A 25,671-nucleotide genomic window follows, 5' to 3' on the forward strand; every position below is an offset into this window, starting at 1 on the left:
AAAAATAAAAAGTCCTTAATTATTAAAAAGCAACAGGACCATTCGATCCGTAACCACCCTTATTGTATTAAACCCACTGAGGCAACGGGTACCTCAAAACCCTAACCAAAAATTAAATACACTGCTAGTATGTATGTCGGACCTTGCACACACAAACAATTGGCAGAGAGAACCAAATGGGAAGAAGTTTCTGATAGTTCTGAATAAACGACCTCGCAACCATAAATCTTCCATGCGCTATTCTATTGCTTATGAGTGCTACTCTATCTTATTATGTAGAATAAGCATATGTAAAATTTCAGTATTGTTTTGGTTTATTAATAATAAATGCATGGAATGATTATTTGTATTATTACTACTTCTTATTATTATTATTACATAATAACGTAGTAACTCGCTATAATTTTTCATATCGAGGAGTACTGTTGATGCGGGTGAGCTGGGTAATGTAACCAGCAACACAGCCAGCTCGAGCTCAAAAGATGTTACACCCGAATCAGGCCAAGCAATGGTCGTGTTGCCATCTATTTCGTATCATGTAAGTGTTTTTGGAGCTGGTTCAAGAAGCTCAGGGGTGACCCTACTTCAGTCCTTAAACTGAAGCAGTTATGTTTTCATGAATAAAGTTTTTGATAGTTGAAGGCAAGCCAGCAACGAAGAAGAACCAGCTAGCCGGACCAGCAAATGAGTTTAGTTCAGCCAGTAAAGCTTTAATTCACTCAGCCGGGTATCCAGCAAATCAAACCAGCAAAGTTATGCTTAGGCGAACCAGCTAGTTCAATCAGCTAAAGAATTTTAGTTCAATCAGCACACGAAACTCTAGTACAACCAGCACGCGATGCTATTTTCTGTCTGAATGGCCAACTTGCTGATACAATTCAAAGTTTACTTATGCTTTTCAATAAACCGGTCAGGTCATGTGCTTAACACGTGTGTGGCTGTTCTAGAAGAATGTTAGCTATCCAAGGAAGACTCCCATTTATCATTGGATGCTTTTATCATGGGAAGGAGCACTAACAAATGGCAGGGTTTTTGTAGATTGTGTCCTTTATTTTTGAGACGACCCGACCCAATCCATAGGGACGAATACAATAACATATGATAACATTGCGAGGTACTTGACCTCTATATGATACATTTTACAAACGTTGCATTTATTCTTAAAAGGCAAACTATCATTACATCAATATTTGACATTTTCGTCTAACATTTCATAATATCCAAATGACCTAATCTGTCATTTACTTATTTATATTCTCTATTGAACTCCAATGACTCGAATGCAACGTCTTTGTATCATGGCTTAAAAGGTCCCAAGTAGTATCCTTAACATGAGCTAATGCACAGCGGAAGACTTAATTCATACCTGAGAATAACATGCTTTAAAACGTCAACATAAAGTTGGTGAGATATATAGGTTTGATGCTAGCAGCGTTATAACAATGGAACACAAGATTTCATATATAAACATTTTAATAAAAATATTCTAAGTGGTTGAGCACTTGGTAACCATACTTAACATTTAATCACGTCGCATATTCCCTTTATTATGAAATCTTACTACACCGTACCAAGGTGTAGTCACGAAACGAAGTACTGTGCAACCGTTGAATACTGGTCGTCCAGTCCGGTTGGGGTTGTCAGGCCCGATAGATCTATCAACAGGATTCGCGTTTACAATACCGCTGTAAATATTAGTTACCAAGCTACAGGGAAGTATGCCAGTGGTACAACTCAACGTAGAATATATTTTTCAGTTACTTGTGTCCATAGCGTAAAACATAAAATACATGTATTCTCATCCCAAAATATTTAGAGTTTAAAAGTGGGACTATATACTCACTTTTGTCTTGAAGATATGTAATTTCGACTTGGTCTCCGATTGATATCATGAACCTATCCATATATAATATATCAATACCTTTTCTTTTTAAACAATCGTCACATATATATACTTATAATACTTTTAATACTTTTAATAATTCCTTAGTCCGTAGTTAGCAGTCCGATGTTAGTAATTCAATTTTAATGGTTCATATTTAGTTGTTTAATAAACCCCCAATGAAATAAATAAAACCCCCATCGTATATGTATTGGTCGAGATTAATCTTGACCCATGGTACCGGTGTTGTCAAATGACGTGTTGCGTACAATCATGGGATCTTATGATTAATCTTCTCGTATTGTTTACGGGTGATCCTGAACCATATAAAATTAAATTATGAGTACATATGTATAAAATATCATGTTACTTTAGGAAGATGTGATTTATTTAATTTTCTCCAATTATTTTCGTGGCTAAACTAGTCTTGGATATCCGATTTTGTTTTGGTCATAATTTCTTCGTTACAACTCCGTTTTCGTTGATTCAACTTTCCACTTCCTTGGATCGAGTCCCTCTTTAAGAATATGAACTGTAAATACCTTAGTTTGTATTCGAAATCATAGGTCATAGGTCAAATTTTGGTGAAACTTATGAAGTTAATCATTTTTGTTACAAAAACATCATTTAATGACCATTTTTCTAAAAATACTTATACTATGAATTAAATCATGAAATTTTTATGTGTTAACATATTCATAAGAAATATCATTTTTCCAGAATATAAACCTCCAATTCAAAGTTCAAGATGGTTTTTAATTATCCAACCCAAAACAGCCCCCGGTTGCACTCCGACGTCATAAAAACAGTTTTTTTAAGGTATTCTTTGAAAAACCAAGTTATACCTTGTTAAATTAGCATATATTTAAGTTATATTACAGGTATTGAAGTATTTTAAAAGTTAAGTTAGAAGGATCTATTTAGTTTGCAAACAAGTTTGAAATCATTCAAACTATGTTTTTGTTGTTAAAATTGTATACCATACAATAAGATAGCTATATATATATGAATCGAATAAGGTTATGAACAAAGTTACTACCTCAAGTTACTTGGACAAGATTGCTGTAAAAGAGGAGTAAAAACCTAGAACCAAAAGAGTGATGAAATTGGATGAAAGATTGGAAGCAACTTAAGACATAAACTTGAATTGAAAGTTGTATTTTTGTAGTGTATTTGTTGATCTTTTTATGGTGGTGTTTAAGGTGATTCTTGAGAGGATTTTTGCTGGAGTTCTTAGAGAGACATGAGGCTAGTAAGTGTGTGTGTTTAGCTAGAGAAATGATGTTCCAAAAATTGAAAATGGATGCATGTATTTATGGTGGTGTAAAAGGTGTATAAATTTGTAATTTTGTGAAAAGATCTTTTAATCATGTGAAATTGTCATACTAAATAACAAAAGTAGTTACCTTATACATAAGGCATGAACAAGGGCTGGTTGGTGGTGATTTGATGTGTATATACCAATAGTAAATACGTATAGAAGCTAGGTATGATACGAGTACATATACTCTAGATATACGTATAGAAATCTTGTGAAAAATGGAATGAGGATTCAAATATAGCTATCTTTTGTGAATATACTTATATTGTTTTATGTATTTAAGTCTTTAAAAGAGATTAAATACATTATATATACGATATATGTATAAACATTATAGGTCGTAAGTATTTATGTCAAATAACGTTACGTATAGTTATCGTTTTGAAAGCTTAAGTTAGTAGTTTCAAAATATACTTATAACTTATTGTTATTAATACAAAATGAGATATTTAAACATCCTTAAATCATGTTAAATATGTATATATACATATATATACACAAACGTATAATTAACATATATTGTATAGTTCGTGATATCATCGGTCAAACTAGACGGTTAAACGTTATGTAAAACTCTTTTCAAAATCATAAATCTCAACAATTTAGATTGCTTATCATGTTGGTAAGTTTTAATTTATGTAAATATTAATCTTATAAGTGTAAAACGATCGGAAAAATCCGGGTCGTTACAGTACCCACCCGTTAAAGAAATTTCGTCCCGAAATTTGGTAGAGGTTGGCATAAATAACAATAGGAATGTTTTCATGACGAATATGAGGTATTAATAGAGTTTTATCATTATTGGAAGATATGGATAAAACGATTCGGTCATGTGAAGCGCACGAGTGAAGCTATCACAAAAGAATGAAATGAGTGAATATAGAATTGTTTTAACCGATGTCGAGATTAGGATTGATTTCCAGAATTTAAGGGATTTAAAGAAAATCTTATGTAATAAGATTTGGTTCTTCGATGATTTAGAAAACAGGATCTCCTTTGATTTAATGCGATAATCTGTTTCGATTTCTTTGTCGGATATTTCACTATAAATCCACCTCCTTCCCTTTCTTACTTCCATACCTCACATCTCTTACTCTTCCTCCTCTAATTCATACCTTAAGGTATCCTTTAAAATGCTTCATCCCGTTCTGATTTTTGTTATACTTCTAACTTTCATATCTTTCATTCTTCTCTTTCATCTACCGCTAGAAGAATCTATTCACTTTTATGATTTTCTTGGAATTATAATGTTTCTAATTCTCCCGTGTCTTTACGTCGCCATACGTATTGATACACACGGTTTGTAGTTTCTGGGTGGTTATTGGGTTTGATATCTTTCCTTATATTTCGATGCTCCTGCTTCTGTTTTCCATAATCATTGTCATCCATAGTTAATACTCTCTCCTATTTGCTGTAATCTATACCCCAATTTCTATTTTGGGACTTTGTCCCTTCGTTTCTTCTTCCCGTCCTTGAGTCAAGCAATCAATAGTTCGAAATTCGTAGGTATAAAATTCGGAATGAACATAGCTAATGCTCTAAGAAAGGAATGGTAATGGCACGATTTTGATTTGTCAAATTACCAGAATATCCAGGAAAATAGAACTATCAAGATGATTTGTTCTTAATATGTTTCGGAATTGGATAGAATGTAAAAGTCGTGTAACATGGCACATGATGACGGTACTGTGAATCATCATATTCCATTAGAAACTTAACATGACTTACTGTAATATAATGAAGTTGATCAAGTTTCATTATATTATACTAGTTCATGCATCAGTTCCCAACACTGCTTCAGAACATTCCTATTTTAAACTTGAAGGATTTAGAAACTAACACAGTTTCCTTTATATTGTAACGCAGATATTACAGAGAGATAAATGATTTCAGATAAGGATAGTGGTGAAAATATCTTCAGAAATATTGAGGATATTTATAATGAAAGATATGATAATATCTTGGAATTTCTAATGTCGAAGGATGATGATGAAGATTGACCCGTAAGGGTTTAGATTCAGAAGCAAGGTGTTTGCTACAGATTCGTCATAATTCTTTATGTACAAGTTTAGTCCTTGTAACTTGTTCAGAGTCTCCTTCATGGTTTGTTCAATCCGGTTTTCAGTACCAATTTTCTATCGAGCGTTCCTAACACTTCCTTCTTTTATCATCAACATTTGGTCATTAAGACCTTCTACAACATGCTGCTTCGTCAGTATTTTCAAAGTTATCGGATCTGGGTCATTGGTTATCAAACCAAGATGGTTTAAGGAGAATTGTATTTTTAGATGATTAAACGCTGATGGTAATATGATGGAATATAAAAGGTTCTCCGGTAACGATGGCGAAAGAACAACGTATATATATATATATCGAGATTGTAATAAGAGTAGTCTTACTGAGATATCGTAGTGGAGCTGTGACAAAATTAGTTAATTGAAAAGGAATCGCGTGATTGTTTTTGCTAATGGATGATAAGGAATTCGATGCGGATACGTTTTAACTATAACTTCGAGTTCAAAAATTTTTAGGTGCATAACTGTATGCATAAATCTTTATTCTGTAGACGAGGTGCGGCTGGTTGAACTTCTCGATCGAGATGTTTTCAAGAATCATGAAAAGTTGTGAATGCGAATTGTAATCGTCAAGATACAAATGAGGTTTAAAATAGAATCAAGTGGCAAACTTGAAGGATTGTTTAGTTTCATATGTAATAATCATCATTTTAACTCATTTTTAATTGTCCAAAGTTAGCAGTCCAATAGTCCGATTGTCCAATGGTTCAATAAATTCATATATGAACTAAATATATAATATTCGAATTACTTAATACGTATCGTGACCCGTGTACTGGTCTCGGTGTCGATCACAACTCAAAGTATATATATATTTTGGAATCAACTCCGACCCTGTATAGCCAACTCCCACCTTCACATATAGAGTGTCTATGGTTGTTCCGAAATATATATATAGATGGATCAATATGATAAGTCGAAACCTTGTATACGTGTCCCGTTATTTAAAATGCGTAAAATAAATAAATATATATCATGACCCATTATACAACGTGTTGTCTCAGAATTAATCCGACGTGTTGTTGTACATGTGTCCCGACGGTATGTAAAGTACAGAAATTAAAATTGCAAGAATGTAAATTGCGATAAATTAAATATTAATCAGTTAGCTGGGAACAGTTAGCCGGAACAGTTAGCGTGTAATCCTATCACAATTTCAATTAATTAATTCATCTGTTTCTAACAATTTTTATTTTGCCAATGTTTCTTCATTATGCCACTTGTTGGATTCGGATAGGTAAAAATCCAAATATGAAATTTAAATGGAAATGGTTAATCTGGGGTGAACGGATACGTATATCGGTAATTGTAAGTAGGATAATAAATGTTCGTTGAATCAGATTCGAAGAATGTACAGTGTAACTTGTTAATGTGAATTCTAAATATTCCTTGGGTACTACCCACCCGTTAAAATATTTTCATCATTAACAGTTTGTACGAATGAAATTTTTAATTACAATCTTTATGAAAATATATTTGCATATATATTTTCTTCGGAGGTAACTATGAATTTAATGAGTCAATAAAATATCCAACTCATTTGATTTATCGTTATTACTAGATTACATAATCTCCAAAACATTAGAGATTACATAATCGTCATGTCGAACGAAGAACGATACGTAAAGAAGAGGTAATCGGTGTAGAATGATATGTAGAACAAAGATCATATTCGAAGTTCAGATGATGATGTTGAGGTACGTGGTGCGGATGTGATTGTTAGTGGTGGTAATGATACGGTTGGTGTTGATGCTGATGATGTCGTTGACGTCGATGATGCTACTGGTACTGAAGATTGCGAGGTTGATGTTGTTAACGGTACTGGTTATGCTGCTGGTGCTGCTGCTGGTGTTTGTAACCTTCGCACCGTGTTCTCCAAAGCCGTCACACGAGCGCGAAGTTCGTTAATTTCTGCTAGTACACCAGGATGATTGGCGGTTGGAGTGAGCGAATGAACAAGATCCGAAATATGGGATAGGATATAATCGTGACGAGATACTCTAGAAATGAGAGAGAAGATGGTTTCTCGAACAGGTTCGCCGGTAAGTGCTTCAGGTTCGTCGCTAATGGGGCAATTCGGTGGGTGAAAGGGATCACCTTCTTCTTGTCTCCAATAATTTAGTATACTACGAACCCATCCCCAATTCATCCAGAATAGATGATGAGAAATTGGTTGATCCATTCCAGTGATGCTGCCTTTGGAGCCCGAATGGAAATCCATATCAGCGTAGCTGTCGGAGTCGGAGGAATTCGAACTGGACGCGGAGTTCATCTTGTACAGTCGGGGAAATGAATTTTTGGTTTGGAATAGATTATAGGAGTTGGGTTTGGTATTCTTCAATACATAATTTACATATGTATTTATAATACTCAAAATCCCGTGAATTACGGAGAATCTTTGAAATTCGTCAGGCAATGTCTATAGCAACAGATACGCTAGGATACGAATTTTGTCTATACACTATCGATGCACCAAATGCAGTAAGACGTGTCTAGACTTAAGAATACTAAGCAGGCAATTCTTAAGGATGATAAGCAGATGATTTTCGACTAGATATGATAAGCAAAACTTTTGACATGTAGACACGGTCAAAGTCCAGACTCACTAATGCATCCTAACAACTACCAGTTAGACACACTAATGCAAGGCCTGGTTCGCTAAGACCAATGCTCTGATACCACATGAGACGACCCGACCCAATCCATAGGGACGAATACAATAACATATGATAACATTGCGAGGTACTTGACCTCTATATGATACATTTTACAAACGTTGCATTTATTCTTAAAAGGCAAACTATCATTACATCAATATTTGACATTTTCGTCTAACATTTCATAATATCCAAATGACCTAATCTGTCATTTACTTATTTATATTCTCTATTGAACTCCAATGACTCGAATGCAACGTCTTTGTATCATGGCTTAAAAGGTCCCAAGTAGTATCCTTAACATGAGCTAATGCACAGCGGAAGACTTAATTCATACATGAGAATAACATGCTTTAAAACGTCAACATAAAGTTGGTGAGATATATAGGTTTGATGCTAGCAGCGTTATAACAATGGAACACAAGATTTCATATATAAACATTTTAATAAAAATATTCTAAGTGGTTGAGCACTTGGTAACCATACTTAACATTTAATCACGTCGCATATTCCCTTTATTATGAAATCTTACTACACCGTACCAAGGTGTAGTCACGAAACGAAGTACTGTGCAACCGTTGAATACTGGTCGTCCAGTCCGGTTGGGGTTGTCAGGCCCGATAGATCTATCAACAGGATTCGCGTTTACAATACCGCTGTAAATATTAGTTACCAAGCTACAGGGAAGTATGCCAGTGGTACAACTCAACGTAGAATATATTTTTCAGTTACTTGTGTCCATAGCGTAAAACATAAAATACATGTATTCTCATCCCGAAATATTTAGAGTTTAAAAGTGGGACTATATACTCACTTTTGTCTTGAAGATATGTAATTTCGACTTGGTCTCCGATTGATATCATGAACCTATCCATATATAATATATCAATACCTTTTCTTTTTAAACAATCGTCACATATATATACTTATAATACTTTTAATACTTTTAATAATTCCTTAGTCCGTAGTTAGCAGTCCGATGTTAGTAATTCAATTTTAATGGTTCATATTTAGTTGTTTAATAAACCCCCAATGAAATAAATAAAACCCCCATCGTATATGTATTGGTCGAGATTAATCTTGACCCATGGTACCGGTGTTGTCAAATGACGTGTTGCGTACAATCATGGGATCTTATGATTAATCTTCTCGTATTGTTTACGGGTGATCCTGAACCATATAAAATTAAATTATGAGTACATATGTATAAAATATCATGTTACTTTAGGAAGATGTGATTTATTTAATTTTCTCCAATTATTTTCGTGGCTAAACTAGTCTTGGATATCCGATTTTGTTTTGGTCATAATTTCTTCGTTACAACTCCGTTTTCGTTGATTCAACTTTCCACTTCCTTGGATCGAGTCCCTCTTTAAGAATATGAACTGTAAATACCTTAGTTTGTATTCGAAATCATAGGTCATAGGTCAAATTTTGGTGAAACTTATGAAGTTAATCATTTTTGTTACAAAAACATCATTTAATGACCATTTTTCTAAAAATACTTATACTATGAATTAAATCATGAAATTTTTATGTGTTAACATATTCATAAGAAATATCATTTTTCCAGAATATAAACCTCCAATTCAAAGTTCAAGATGGTTTTTAATTATCCAACCCAAAACAGCCCCCGGTTGCACTCCGACGTCATAAAAACAGTTTTTTTAAGGTATTCTTTGAAAAACCAAGTTATACCTTGTTAAATTAGCATATATTTAAGTTATATTACAGGTATTGAAGTATTTTAAAAGTTAAGTTAGAAGGATCTATTTAGTTTGCAAACAAGTTTGAAATCATTCAAACTATGTTTTTGTTGTTAAAATTGTATACCATACAATAAGATAGCTATATATATATGAATCGAATAAGGTTATGAACAAAGTTACTACCTCAAGTTACTTGGACAAGATTGCTGTAAAAGAGGAGTAAAAACCTAGAACCAAAAGAGTGATGAAATTGGATGAAAGATTGGAAGCAACTTAAGACATAAACTTGAATTGAAAGTTGTATTTTTGTAGTGTATTTGTTGATCTTTTTATGGTGGTGTTTAAGGTGATTCTTGAGAGGATTTTTGCTGGAGTTCTTAGAGAGACATGAGGCTAGTAAGTGTGTGTGTTTAGCTAGAGAAATGATGTTCCAAAAATTGAAAATGGATGCATGTATTTATGGTGGTGTAAAAGGTGTATAAATTTGTAATTTTGTGAAAAGATCTTTTAATCATGTGAAATTGTCATACTAAATAACAAAAGTAGTTACCTTATACATAAGGCATGAACAAGGGCTGGTTGGTGGTGATTTGATGTGTATATACCAATAGTAAATACGTATAGAAGCTAGGTATGATACGAGTACATATACTCTAGATATACGTATAGAAATCTTGTGAAAAATGGAATGAGGATTCAAATATAGCTATCTTTTGTGAATATACTTATATTGTTTTATGTATTTAAGTCTTTAAAAGAGATTAAATACATTATATATACGATATATGTATAAACATTATAGGTCGTAAGTATTTATGTCAAATAACGTTACGTATAGTTATCGTTTTGAAAGCTTAAGTTAGTAGTTTCAAAATATACTTATAACTTATTGTTATTAATACAAAATGAGATATTTAAACATCCTTAAATCATGTTAAATATGTATATATACATATATATACACAAACGTATAATTAACATATATTGTATAGTTCGTGATATCATCGGTCAAACTAGACGGTTAAACGTTATGTAAAACTCTTTTCAAAATCATAAATCTCAACAATTTAGATTGCTTATCATGTTGGTAAGTTTTAATTTATGTAAATATTAATCTTATAAGTGTAAAACGATCGGAAAAATCCGGGTCGTTACAATTTTTATTGGCTAATGTGTAATTGTTTGTCCTTTTTTGTCTCCATTTCCTTTTTATGTTTTTGTCTTATTTAGAAAATAGCTGTTAAGCTTCTACTATAAATAGAGAGCTCTTGTAATTGTAAAACGGGGTTGATGATTGAATGAAAAGTTTGATAGAGCTTATCTATTTACAAAATCTCTGTGTCTTTATGAATCTTTGATTCCGGTGGCTAAGAGTGGTTTCTTTATCAGTGTTTGTGGTGTTACTTTATCAAACATTGTGGTGAAATCCAAATCTTCATATCTGATATTATAGTTGTGGTGGAATCTTTATCAGCTGTAGTTGAAGATTTGGAGTGTTTCTAGATCTCTAATTGTGGTGGTATCTTTATCAATTAAGGGTTTAGATTCTCTATCTTTTGTGTTCTTATTTCAGAGTTTTATACTCTGTTTTGGGGTTGTTACTGTTACAATTTGGGGGTTTGTGTTCAGATCTGTTTAAGTGAAGAAAGCTTGTTCTAAATTGCGTTTTTAAAGTCATAATCACGCATCAAAGTGGTATCAGAGCTTAGGTTGTTCAAATCGAAGCTTTCTTATCATTTTTATTGTTGTTTCAGTTCATACTCTATTTTAGAGCTGTTAAGCTTTATTTCAGATCTGGGTTTCTATTTGTTGCTGAAGGTTTATTTCAGATCTGATATTTGAAATGGCTGATATTCCAAGGAATATGACTCTTGAAGAAGCTCATAATCTTAGAAGAGATAGAGCTATTGAAGCTCTACAACATCAGATGGAAAGAATGGTTAACTTGTTGGAAGATGTTGTTCCAAGAAGAAATAGAATTAGATCTGAAAATGGAGATACAACTATTGTGTCTTCTAGTACTGAATCTGAGGATGGTAGCCCATCTACTGATGGATCTCATGCTTCTTCACAAAGAAGGAGAAGGCATAGAAAAAAAGCTGATGATTTGAAAGATATCAAGATAGATCCACCTGATTTTGAAGGGTCCTCTAATCCTGAAGATTACTTTGAATGGGTTCAGGCCATGGATAGAATTATGGAGGTTAAAGGCTATGATGATAAAAAGGCCTTTAAAGTTGCTGTAATCAGATTAAAGAAGTATGCTTCAATGTGGTATGATAATCTAAAAAAAGAAAGGCAATATGAAGGGAAGAAAACAATCAAAACCTGGTCCAAGTTAAAAGAGTGTATGCAAAAGAGGTTTGTTCCTCAAGCTTACAAGCAAGAGCTGTATATCCAGATGAATACACTCAAGCAAGGCAGCATGAATGTTGTTGATTACATCAGAGAGTTTGAGCAGCTCAAGATTCGTACAAATGTTAAAGAAGCTGAAGAACACACTATAGCAAGATTCGTTGGGGGCTTAAATGCTTCTATTGCTGATCAAGTTGAAATGCAGCCTCTATGGACTTTTGAGAGTGCTTGCAAGCTGGCTATTCAAGTAGAGAAACAAGCAAAAAAGAAAATTAATTTTAAGTCTTATTCCAAGCCAGCTGTGCTGCCTATGAAGGGTCAATCATCTATGCTGCCTAGGCATAACGAGGTAGCACCCAAAGTATCTAAAGGCAAAGAGCAGGTTGTAGCTGGTCCTAAAGATGATAGAAGGAAATGCTTCAAGTGCCATGGATTTGGGCATTTTCAAGCTCAATGTCCTAACCAGCGTGCCCTTACACTAAAGGAGATTGAAGATTTGGAAGGGGGTTTTGAAACTGAACCAGCATATGATGAGTCTGATAGTGAAGAGTTTGTTGCTTCTGATATTGGAGAGTTTTTAGTGGTTCGAAGAGTAATGCACTCAGCTGAGACTATTGAAGATAAGAGCCAGCGAGAAAACATCTTTCATTCAAGATGCACAGTCAAGGGTAAAGTGTGCAGCCTGATTGTTGATGGAGGCAGCTGTGCAAACGCAGCATCTTCTCACATGGTGGAAAAGCTTGAGCTGGTTACAAAGAAGCATCCTCATCCATATAAACTTCAATGGCTTAACCAAGGCAGCGAGGTAAAGGTTACTCACCAAGTTACTGTTCCATTTTCAATTGGTACTGTTTATCAAGATGAGATCACTTGTGATGTTATTCCTATGAATGCTTGTCATTTGCTGCTTGGTAGACCTTGGTTGTTTGATAAGTATGTCTATCATAATGGACATCAAAATACTTACTCGCTGTATGTGAATGGAAAGAAGATCACCCTCACTTCTTTAAAGCCTAGTGAAATACCTAGAGCTGACCCTACTGTTAAGAATGATAAAACTTTTTTATGACTCAAGTTGAAGTTGATACTGAGTTAAAGGGTGGTACTGGTGCTTATTTATTGCTGATGGTTGAAAGTGATGAGTTGAACCAGCATGATGAAATACCAGCTAGGGTAAAGCCATTGTTATTTGAATTTGCTGATGTGTTTCCTACTGAGTTACCTACTGGTTTGCCACCAATCATGGTTATTGAACATCAAATTGATCTTGTACCTGGATCTGTTTTTCCTAACAAAGCAGCTTATCGATGTTCTCCTCATGAAGCAAAAGAATTAGAAAAACAAGTTAATGAGCTGGTTGCCAAGGGGTATGTTAGAACCAGAATGAGTCCTTGTTCAGTACCAGCTTTGCTGGTTCCAAAGAAAGATGGTTCTATGAGAATGTGTGTAGACAGCCGAGCTATTAACAACATCACCATCAAGTATAGGTATCCCATACCTAGATTAGATGATATGCTAGATGAGCTGCATGGTTCTTGTGTGTTTTCCAAAGTTGATCTTAGAAGTGGGTATCATCAGATTCGAATAAAAGAAGGAGATGAATGGAAGACAGCTTTCAAGATCATAGGTGGATTATTCGAGTGGTTGGTTATGCCTTTTGGGTTGTCTAATGCACCCAGCACATTCATGAGGCTTATGAATGAAGTGCTCAGGCCACTTATTGGTCAGTTTGTGGTTGTTTACTTTGATGACATCCTAGTGTACTCAAAAACTAAAGAAGAACACTTGGATCATCTGAGGAAAGTATTTGAGCTATTAAGGCAGAATCAGTTATATGCAAAGCTGGAGAAGTGTAATTTCTTTGTCAGCAAAGTAGTGTTTCTTGGATATGTGGTTTCTGAAGAAGGCATTTCAATGGATCCATCTAAGGTGGAAGCAATCAGATCATGGCCTAGTCCTTCTACCATTACTGAAGTCAGAAGTTTTCATGGTTTAGCTTCATTCTATAGAAGATTTATCAAAGACTTCTCCACAATTGTTGCTCCAATTACTGATTGTATGAAGAAAGGGGTATTTGAATGGTCTAGTTCTGCCCAATCAGCATTTGAATCATTGAAAGAAAAGCTAAGTTCAGCACCTATACTTGCTTTACCTAATTTTGATATGCTATTTGAACTTGAATGTGATGCAAGTGGTGTTGGCATTGGAGCTGTGCTAGTGCAAGGAAAAAGACCAGTAGCTTATTTTAGTGAAAAGCTAAATGGATCAAAGCTGAATTATAGCACTTATGATAAAGAGTTTTATGCCATCATTCGAGCTGTTGATCATTGGTCACATTATTTGAAGCCAAGGTAGTTTGTTCTCTTTTCTGATCATGAAGCATTAAAATACATTAATGGGCAGCACAAATTAAATCCAAGGCATGCAAAATGGGTTAAATTCTTGCAGATGTACTCCTTTGTGTCTAAACACAAGGCTGGTACTTCTAATGTTGTTGCTGATGCTCTTTCAAGAAGATATTCTTTGTTGTCAATTCTAGAAGCTAGAGTTCTTGGATTTTCATTTGTTAAGGAGTTATATGAAGCTGATCCAGACTTTGCTCCTATTTTGAACTGTTCTCCTGCTGAGTCCAAACGAGATTATGTTGAGCAAGATGGTTTTCTATCCAAGAGCAGCAGATTGTGCATCCCAAAAGATTCAATCAGGGAGTTGCTGATTAGAGAAGCACATGGAGGTGGTTTAGCTGGTCATTTTGGGATTAACAAGACATTGGATATCCTAAGTGAACACTTCTACTGGCCATGTATGGATAAAGATGTCAAAGCTGTGATTAATCGTTGTGCTACCTGCTGTCAAGCTAAGTCAACTTTTCACAAGGGTTTATATACTCCTCTTCCTGTTCCCAACCAGCCATGGGAAGATTTGAGCATGGATTTCATTGTTGCTTTACCAAGGACTCAGCGAGGCAAAGATTCTATTATGGTTGTTGTTGACAGGTTTTCAAAGATGGCTCATTTCATAGTCTGCAACAAAACCAATGATGCTACTGTTGTTGCTACTTTATTCTTCAAAGAAATTGTTCGTCTTCATGGAGTTCCCAAAACCATTGTGTCTGATCGAGATACAAAGTTCTTAAGCTATTTTTGGAAGACATTTTGGAAGCTGCTTGGAACAAAGCTTTTATTTAGCACTTCTCACCATCCCCAAACTGATGGTCAAACTGAAGTTACCAATAGAACTGTGGGAATGTTGCTAAGGGCACTTGTGAAGAAAAGTTTGAAGGAGTGGGATTTGAAGCTTGCTCAAGCTGAATTTGCTTTTAACAGAGCACCTAATTACTCCACAAGAAAATCACCATTTGAAATCTGCTATGGTGCAAATCCACTCACACCCATTGATCTGATTCCTTTTGCAATTGAGCCTAAGGTAAGTGTTGATGCTGTAGCAAAGGCCAAAGAAATGAAGAAGCTGTATGAGCAAGTGAGGGCCAAAATTGAGAAGACCAACCAGCAATACAAGGCTAAAGCTAACCAGCACAGAAAGAAGCCTACTTTTATTCCTGGTGATCTTGTTTAGATTCATCTAAGGAAGGAAAGGTTCCCAGCAAAAAGGAAGAACAAGCTGATGCCAAGAGCTGAGGGTCCATTTAAAGTGTTGGAAAAAGTTGGTGATAATGCTTACAAGGTCGAGCTGCATGGTGATACTGCTGTGTCTAGCACTTTTAATGTTGGTGATTTGATGCCCTACTTGGAAGATGACAACCTCGAGAACTTGAGGTCAAGTTCCTTTTTAGAGGGGGAGGATGATGAGGGTGAGCTGGGCAATGTAACCAGCAACACAGCCAGCTCGAGCTCAAAAGATGTTACACCCAAATTAGGCCAAGCAATGGTCGTGTTGCCATCTATTTCGTATCATCTAAGTGTTTTTGGAGCTGGTTCAAGAAGCTCAGGGGTGACCCTACTTCAGTCCTTAAACTGAAGTAGTTATGTTTTCATGAATAAAGTTTTTGATAGTTGAAGGCAAGCCAGCAACGAAGAAGAACCAGCTAGTCGGACCAGCAAATGAGTTTAGTTCAGCCAGTAAAGCTTTAATTCACTCAGCCAGGTAACCAGCAAATCGAACCAGCAAAGTTATGCTTAGGCGAACCAGCTAGTTCAACCAGCTAAAGAATTTTAGTTCAATCAGCACACGAAACTCTAGTACAACCAGCACGCGATGCTATTTTCTATCTGAATGGCCAACTTGCTGATACAATTCAAAGTTTACTTATGCTTTTCAATAAACCGGTCAGGTCATGTGCTTAACACGTGTGTGGCTGTTCTAGAAGAATGTTAGCTATCCAAGGAAGACTCCCATTTATCATTGGATGCTTTTATCATGGGAAGGAGCACTAACAAATGGCAGGCTTTTTGCAGATTGTGTCCTTTATTCTTATTGGCTAATTTGTAATTGGTTATCCTTTTTTGTCTCCATTTCCTTTTTATGTTTTTGTCTTATTTAGAAAATAGCTGTTAAGCTTCTACTATAAATAGAGAGCTCTTGTAATTGTAAAACGGGGTTGATGATTGAATGAAAAGTTTGATAGAGCTTATCTATTTACAAAATCTCTGTGTCTTTACGAATCTTTGATTCCGGTGGCTAAGAGTGGTTTCTTTATCAGTGTTTGTGGTGTTACTTTATCAAACATTGTGGTGAAATCCAAATCTTCATATCTGATATTATAGTTGTGGTGGAATCTTTATCAGCTGTAGTTGAAGATTTGGAGTGTTTCTAGATCTCTAATTGTGGTGGTATCTTTATCAATTAAGGGTTTAGATTCTCTATCCTTTGTATTCTTATTTCAGAGTTTTATACTCTGTTTTGGGGTTGTTGCTGTTACAATTTGGGGGTTTGTGTTCAGATCTGTTTAAGTGATGAAAGCTTGTTCTAAATTGCGTTTTTAAAGTCATAATCATGCATCAACTGTCCTCGAAACGAGATCAGAAAAATGGAATCTGAGTTACGTAATCTGAAGGTTTTCGGCGCGAATCTCAATAACTATGAAAAGCGTTTCATGGAACTAGCCTTGTTGTGTCCCGAATTGGTGCCAAACGAGAAACGAAAGATAGAAATGTATATTGACGGTTTATCGATCAATATCAAAGGAAATGTTACATCGTCCAAACCGAATACGATGCAGGAAGCCATGACAATGGCACACCAACTCATGGACCAGATCACAGAGAGTTCGATTAAGGCACTAATTACTGAAGTCAAGACAACTGAAGGAAAGAGGAAATGGGAAGACTATAAGGGCAAAAGTACTCACCTGAAGAAACAAGAAACTTTTAAAGGTAAACAAGATGGGGCAACTGCAAGTCCAAACTATAAGGGACCCCATCCGTTCTGCAAAAGATATTACACATATCATGCAGGTTATTACTAAGTGGTCTATGATAAGTGCAACAAGAAAGGACATGTGGCGAAAGATTGTTATGCCACCGTTTCTAAAGTAAAGACAAAATCGACCGATGTCAAGAAATGTTTTGGATGCGGGCAAAGTTGGAGAACTCGGATCTCGGGGAGATCTCGTTTGGGCTTTTTTAGGGAGATCTCGGCATCTCGGAATAATCTCGGGGAGATATCGGGCGTTGACTTACGTTGACTTTATAGTTTTATTAATAAAAAATAAAAATATACATAAAAACATAAATATATGTATATTTATATACGTTTTAACGAGATTTTACAAAAATATCCGAGAAATGAACGAGAAAATCTTAGAAATTACGAAATTTACAAAAAAAAAACTTACAAAATAGCAAGAAAATTCGAGAAATCGTGGGTTTGAGTAAGTTTGACCCCGTTGACCGAGAAATCTCGGGAGATGAACATCTCAACTCGGTTGCCTTCTAAAAACGAGATCTCGGAGGAGATCTCGGGGAGATCTCGGGAGATTTACAACACTGGATGCGGGAAGTCTGGTCACTTTATAAATCAATGCCCTGATAAGGTGAAGAATAAAGAACCCGCACGTAGGAGGGCATTTAAAGTTAGTACCAGTGAAGCACTTGAGGATCCTAATCTTGTCATGGGTACGTTTATCGTTAATAATCAACTATCTTCTATTATGTTTGATACGGGTGCTGATAGTAGTTATATGTGTAAAGACTTTAGTTCTAAACTAAAATGTGCATCATTGCCTCTAGATGATAAATATACTATTGAATTAGCTAATGGTAAATTGATAAAAGCCGATAAAATTTGCCATGGTTGCGAAATAAATCTCGCTGGTGAAACCTTCAAAATCGATTTGATACCCGTTGAATTAGGAAGTTTTGACGTAATCGTTGGCATGGACTGGATGTCCAAAACAAGAGCGGAAGTTGTTTGCGCTGAGAAAGTAATCCGCATCCCTCGTAAGGATGAAACGTCATTAATGATTTATGGGGAGAAGAGCAACTCGAAGCTGAACCTTATCAGCTGTATGAAGGCCCAGAAACTTATAAGAAAAGGTTGTTATGCTATTCTGGCACACGTAAAGAAGATCGATACTGAAGAAAGAAGCATTGATGACATGCCGGTTGTAAGAGAATATCCCGGAGTATTTCCAGAAGAATTATCGGGGCTATCTCCACACAGATGTGTAGAATTCCAGATTGATCTCATACCAGGAGCTGCACCTGTAGCCCGATCCCCATATAGACTTGCACCTTCAGAAATGCAAGAATTACAAAATCAGTTGCAAGAATTATCAGACCGTAGATTTATTCTTCCCAGCTTTTCACCTTGGGGTGCTCCTATTCTGTTCGTCAAGAAGAAGGATGGATCTATGAGAATGTGCATAGATTACCGAGAATTAAACAAATTAACGATCAAGAATCGGTACCCATTACCGAGGATTGATGATTTGTTTGATCAATTGCAAGGATCAAGGGTTTATTCTAAGATTGATCTACGCTCCGAATATCATCAGCTGAGAGTGAATGAAGAAGATGTTCCTAAAACCGCGTTCAGAACCCGTTACGGTCACTATGAATTTTTAGTCATGCCTTTTGGATTGACTAATGCTCCAGCAGTATTCATGGATCTAATGAATCCCATCTGTAGACCGTATTTAGACAAATTTGTCATTGTTTTTATCGAAGACATATTGATTTACTCGAATAACAAGGAAGAACATGAGCAACACTTAAGACTGGTACTAGAGATACTCAAGAAAGAAGAATTGTACGCAAAATTTTCGAAGTGTGATTTCTGGTTACAAGAAGTACAGTTTTTGGGCCATGTTGTCAGCGAACATGGAATTAAAGTTGACCCCGCCAAGATCGAAGCCATTAGTAAATGGGAAACACCGAAGACTCCAACACAAATCCGCCAATTCTTAGGTCTTGCTGATTACTACCGAAGATTCATTCAAGATTTCTCTAGAATCGCCAAACCCTTAACTACATTGACTCAAAAGGGAAAGAAGTATGTTTGGTCCATGGAACAGGAATCCTCATTCCAGTTATTAAAGAAGAAGTTAACGTCTGCACTCATTTTGTCATTACCAGAAGGAAATGATGATTTCATGATCTATTGTGACGCTTCGTGCCAAGGTTTAGGATGTGTATTAATGCAACACACAAAAGTTATCGCATATGCCTCACGACAACTAAAAATTCATGAAAAGAACTATACGACGCACGATTTAGAACTTGGAGCAGTAGTTTTTGCACTCAAAATATGGAGACACTATCTATATGGCACCAAGTGTACAGTGTACACTGACCATAAGAGTCTTTAGCATATTTTTGATCAAAAACAACTCAATATGAGACAACGTCGCTGGGTAGAGTTGTTAAACGATTACGATTGTGAAATCCGTTACCACCCCGGAAAGGCTAATGTTGTAGCTGATGCCCTAAGTCGAAAAGAAAGAGTAAAACCTCTTAGGGTCCGAGCTTTGAACATTACAATTTGTACTGATCTCACAAAGCAAATTCAAGCAGCACAGTTAGAGGCTTTAAAAGCAGAAACCGAAAAAGGCGAAATGAGCAAAGGGTTAGAAAAACAACTTGAAGTAAAAGCCGATGGAACCCTGTATTTTGCTGGTAGGATATGGGTACCAAGACATGGTAACCTAAGGCAACTAGTACTGGATGAAGCACACAAAATGAGGTACTCAATTCACCCAGGAAACGGGAAAATGTACCACGATCTAAAGAAGTTCTATTAGTGGCCTAATATGAAGACAGAAATTGCTACTTATGTAAGCAAATGTTTGACGTGTGCAAAGGTCAAAGCTGAGCACCAAAAGCCGTCAAGATTACTGCAACAACTAGAAATTCCACAGTGGAAATGGGAAAGAATAACCATGGATTTCATTACGAAATTGCCAAGGACTGCAAGTAGTCATGATATTATTTGGGTGATAGTTGATCGTCTAACTAAATCAGCTCACTTCCTACCAATAAAGGAGACAGACAGTATGGAAAGATTAGCACTCCTATATTTGAAGGAAGTAGTTTCCAGGCATGGTGTACCTATCTCCATCATATCTGATCGCGACACCCGATTCACATCACGTTTCTGGCAGTCATTACAAAAAGCATTGGGAACTCAATTAGATATTATCACCGCTTATCACCCACAGACAGATGGTCAAAGTGAAAGAACAATACAAACATTGGAAGACATGTTACGGGCATGCGTGATTGACTTTGGAACCAGTTGGGATCGACACTTACCATTGGCAGAATTTTCATACAATAACAGCTATCATACGAGCATCAACGCAGTGCCATTTGAAGCACTTTATGGTAGAAAGTGCAGATCTCCTATCTGTTGGAGTGAAGTAGGAGAAAGACAACTTACTGGACCAGAAATTATTCATGAAACCAACGAAAAGATCATTCAAATACAACAGCGATTGAAAACGGCCATGAGTCGCCAAAAGAGTTATGCTGATGTAAGAAGAAAACTGCTAGAATTTCAAGTGGGCGACAAAGTCATGTTGAAAGTGTCACCTTGGAAAGGCGTTGTACGATTCGGTAAATGAGGAAAGCTAAGTCCTAGGTACGTAGGACCATTTGAAATCACCGAAAGAATTGGAGCAGTTGCTTATCGATTAAAGCTACCGCAAGAACTTAGTAGTGTTCATGACACATTTCACGTGTCAAATTTAAAGAAATGTTTAGCTGAAGAGGATGTCGTAATTCCTCTTGACGAAATACGAATCAATGATAAACTCCATTTTATCAAAGAACCTGTTGAAATCATGGACCGTGAGGTCAAATAATTAAAACAAAGCAAAATACCGATAGTTAGGGTTTGTTGGAACGCTAGACGAGGACCCGAGTTTACTTAGGAACGTGAGGATCAAATGAAGAAAAAGTATCCACATTTGTTCACTGATATCGCTCATAAAACAGGTACTACTCAAAATTTCGGGACGAAATTTTCTTTAACGGGGAGGTTATGTGATGACCCGGAAAATTTTGACTAATTTAAACCAATTCTCTATATAATTTAATATTATATAAACCCGTATATATATATATATATATATATATATATATATATATATATATATATATATATATATATATATTATAAGATGTACAAGTAAAACACTATTTGCTACAGTAAAAACGACTTTGCTGCAGTAAAAACGACTTTGCTACAGTAAAAACGACTTTGCTACAGTGAAACGACTTTGCTACAGTAGCAACTATTTGCTACAGTAACACTATTTGCTACAGTAAAACACTATTTGATGTCGACGAACTAGCAAACAAAAACGGATAAGGCGGCCATGCGATCGCATGGCAAAAATACTGAAAATTCATGCGATCGCATGAGCTACAGTAAATGGAAAAGTAATATAAATACGCCTGTTTGCTCGACGGATTCTTCACATTCTTTTTTTCTTCTTCTATAATCTGTATTTATATTTATAATTATAATTTTAATTATAATTTAAGTTTAATAATAATAAGGTATATACGAGGGTGTTTTTAATTCGAGTTTCAAACCGCTTTAACCTAAGGAAATATTGGGTATTGTTCGGGGTATTGTTCTTGAATCCAAGGCCAACCATACAGTCGTCTACCATCATTACGTCTACGCAATTTACCTACAATATTGAGTCTCAATATTGAACTGTGAGTTTATAGTCTCCCTTTTTAAATACTTTAAATATTTTTGGGCTGAGAATACATGTAATTTATTTTAAACGCAATAAGACACAAGTACATACTAAATTCTACACTGAGTTAAACCGAAAATCCCTTAGCTTTGGTAACTAGTAGCTGCCAGTACATAGGATATGGACTGGTGGGCGCGAATAATTGTATATGGATCCATAGGGCTTGACATCCCCGTCCGAGCTAGAGCGCTAGCCTTTTAAGGGACGTATGTTATTTGAGTTTATGACACGTTGGTTTGTGTGTATTAAAACGAATGGGGTAATTATCATTATAACGTTAAAGTTTAGTTACCAGGGTGCTCTGTTACGTAGAATCTATTGATAAATTTTTGATGAAATCTTGTGATCTATCTTTATATATAATTATGACTCGAGCAATTAAACCTATAACTCACCAACATTCGTGTTGACTTTTTAGCATGTTTTATTCTCAGGTCCTTAGACTGCTTCCGCTGTGATGTGCTTGTTGCCTGCATGGAGTCTCTCATGCTTTGTATAAAGTTTATTGCATTCGAAATAAAAACTGTGTTGTGTAATAAATAAGTTGAATGTGATGTCAAACTGTATGATAAAAACTTATGTATTTTGGGGATTTGCTTATACGTAAGCACTCACCCACATGTTTATAACTTTCTATGTTTAGAAAGTCACTTATTTTAATGAATGCAATATTTTATCAAAACGTATCATATAGAGGTCAAAACCTCACTGTGAAATCAATGATTAAAGTGCCGCGTCAATAGCGATTTTGACGGGTCGTTACAATTCTCGTTACTCTTCGGGGTCTGTGGTGCCTACGGAGCTTGTGGTGATTGCAGTGATTGTGGTGCTGGAGAGGATGCTGGTACTGGTGGTGTTGCTGTTGGTACTGCTTGTAGTACATGCATAGTAGATGCGAGCCTAGCTTACAAAATCGAACACCGTCAACTTCAGGGTTTCTACTTTACGCTCGAGTCTATGAATTTGTTCTACCCATTCTTCCGTAAGGTTTGTCAATTCTTGATATTTAGTTCGAAGTCTTCTAACTTCTTCTAATAATACTATCTGATTAGAATTTGGGAGTAGAGGACGAATACTATCTTTAACTACATCAAGTCGACCTTCATGGCGAAGAATCCTTGCGAAAAGAGTGAAAACGGTATTGCGAACAGGTTCACCGGTAAGCGGATCGAGTACTCCGATGTTAGGTGGTAAGTTCGGCTCGTGATATGGAGTACCTTCTTCATTTCTCCATAGGGTAAGTATTTCACAAACCCAACCCCACTTTCTAAAGAAATCACGGTAGTTGATCGGTTAGTGCGCTCCCGTCACGCTGTCTTCAGAGCTGGAGGAACTTGGTCTATTCGAAGAGGTCATCTTACACGATCACAGAAAGTTATGAAATGATTCTTGATATGAATTGAGGGTTGGATACTGGATGATATCTCCGTCTTCTCGAATACATATATATAGCAAAAAGATTCCGTAATTTACGGAGGGAGTTTCGGAAAGTGTCAAATAAGATCCATGGTAATAGATATGATAGGATATGATATTCGTCTATACATCGTGTATGCAATAAATGCAAAAACACGTGTCAAGACTTAGGAATGATAGGCAGGTAATTTCCGACTAGAAATGATAAGCAAAACTTTTGACATGCAGACCAGGTTCAAGTCCATACTTATTAATGTATCCTAACAACTACTAGGTCGAAGTCCAGACTCATTAATGCATCCTAATAACTACTAGTTAGACACACTAATGCAAGACCTGGTTCGATAAGACCACTGCTCCGATACCAACTGTAAAGACCCGTCCTAATCCATCTGGATGAAGTCATCAACATTTTTCCCATTGCGAGGTACTGTCTTACATATGCCATGAACGACTCCATGTAATATCTTTAAAATGAGCAAATGCACAGCGGAAGATTTCATTCATACCTGAGAATAAACATGCTTTAAAGTGTCAACCAAAAGCGTTGGTGAGTTTATAGGTTTATCGTAATCAATCATTTCCATAATTTTAATAGACCACAAGATTTCATTTTTATATTACACATAACCTGTGTAATAAAATAGTACGCATAATCTGCGAATTAAAATTCATTCATATGGTGAACATCTGGTAACTGACATTAATAAAATGCATCTAGAATATCCCCAATATACAGGTACACTCATCTATATATAAAAAATCAAAGTACTAAAGCATCCATAACCTGGATGGGGTTCGTTAGGCCCATAGATCTATCTTCAGGATTCGCGTCAATTTGGGGGTCTGTTCCCAAATTCTTAGGCTACCAAGCTAAAAAGGGTGATATCCGATATAATAATTCAACCATAGAATGTAGTTTCAGTATTTGTGTCTATTTTGTAAAACAGCTATAAAAGCAGCGCATGTATTCTCAGTCCCAAAAATATATATTGCAAAAGCATTTAAAAAGGGAGCAAATGAAACTCACAATACGATATTTTGTAGTAAAAATATGCATACGATGGAACTGAACAATGTAAGGTTGGCCTCAGATTCACAAACCTATATCATTTATATATATATATTAACACATATAATTGTAATCGCACAAATTTATATATATCTTATTATTAATTGTTATTTTATTAATTTATATATTAATAACTTAATTAAATATTTATTTTTATATACTTTAAATGAATAGTTAATATTTATTACAAAAATATTAATACCAATATATCATCGATAAACACTATAACAAACTTATCTAGATATGGCTTACACACACGGTTCATGAGATCCATGAACATAGCAGGTGCGTTCGTCAATCTAAACGGCATTACGGTAAATTCATGATGACCATAGCGTGTCCTAAACGCTGTCTTCGGTATATCTGCTTCCTTCACTCTCATCTGATGATAACCTGACCTTAGATCGATCTTAGAATAACATGCCGATCCTTGCAATTGATCAAACAAGTCATCAATCCTCGGCAACGGATATCTATTTTTGATAGTCAACTTATTCTACTCCCTATAATCAATACAGAGTCTCATAGATCCATCCTTCTTCTTTATAAACAGTACTGGATCTCCTCATGGTGACGAGTTCGGTCGAATGAATCCTTTATCTAAAAGCTCTTGCAGTTGACTAGATAACTCTTACAATTCGGGTGGTGCAAGTCTATACGGTGCACACGCTACTGGCACCACTCCAGGAACTAAATCAATCTGGAACTTTACATCTCTAGGCAGAGGTAATCCGGGTAACTCATCGGGAAAAATATCGGAAAATTCTCTAACAATGGGCACATCTTCGAGTTTCTTACCTTCATATTCAATTTTGCTTACGTGAACCAGTATAGCAAGACAGCCCTTTCTCATGTGTTTCTGCACCTTCAAACAGTTAATGAAATGTAACGGCGTATTGCTTCGCTCTCCATACACCATTAAAGGTTCACCTTCAGTAACAGGAATGCGAATCGCTTTCTGATAACAAACAATGTCGGCTCTATTCTCGGATAACCAGTCCATTCCAACCACA

Source organism: Rutidosis leptorrhynchoides, chromosome 3, assembly GCF_046630445.1.
Source record: "Rutidosis leptorrhynchoides isolate AG116_Rl617_1_P2 chromosome 3, CSIRO_AGI_Rlap_v1, whole genome shotgun sequence".
NCBI lineage: Eukaryota > Viridiplantae > Streptophyta > Magnoliopsida > Asterales > Asteraceae > Rutidosis > Rutidosis leptorrhynchoides.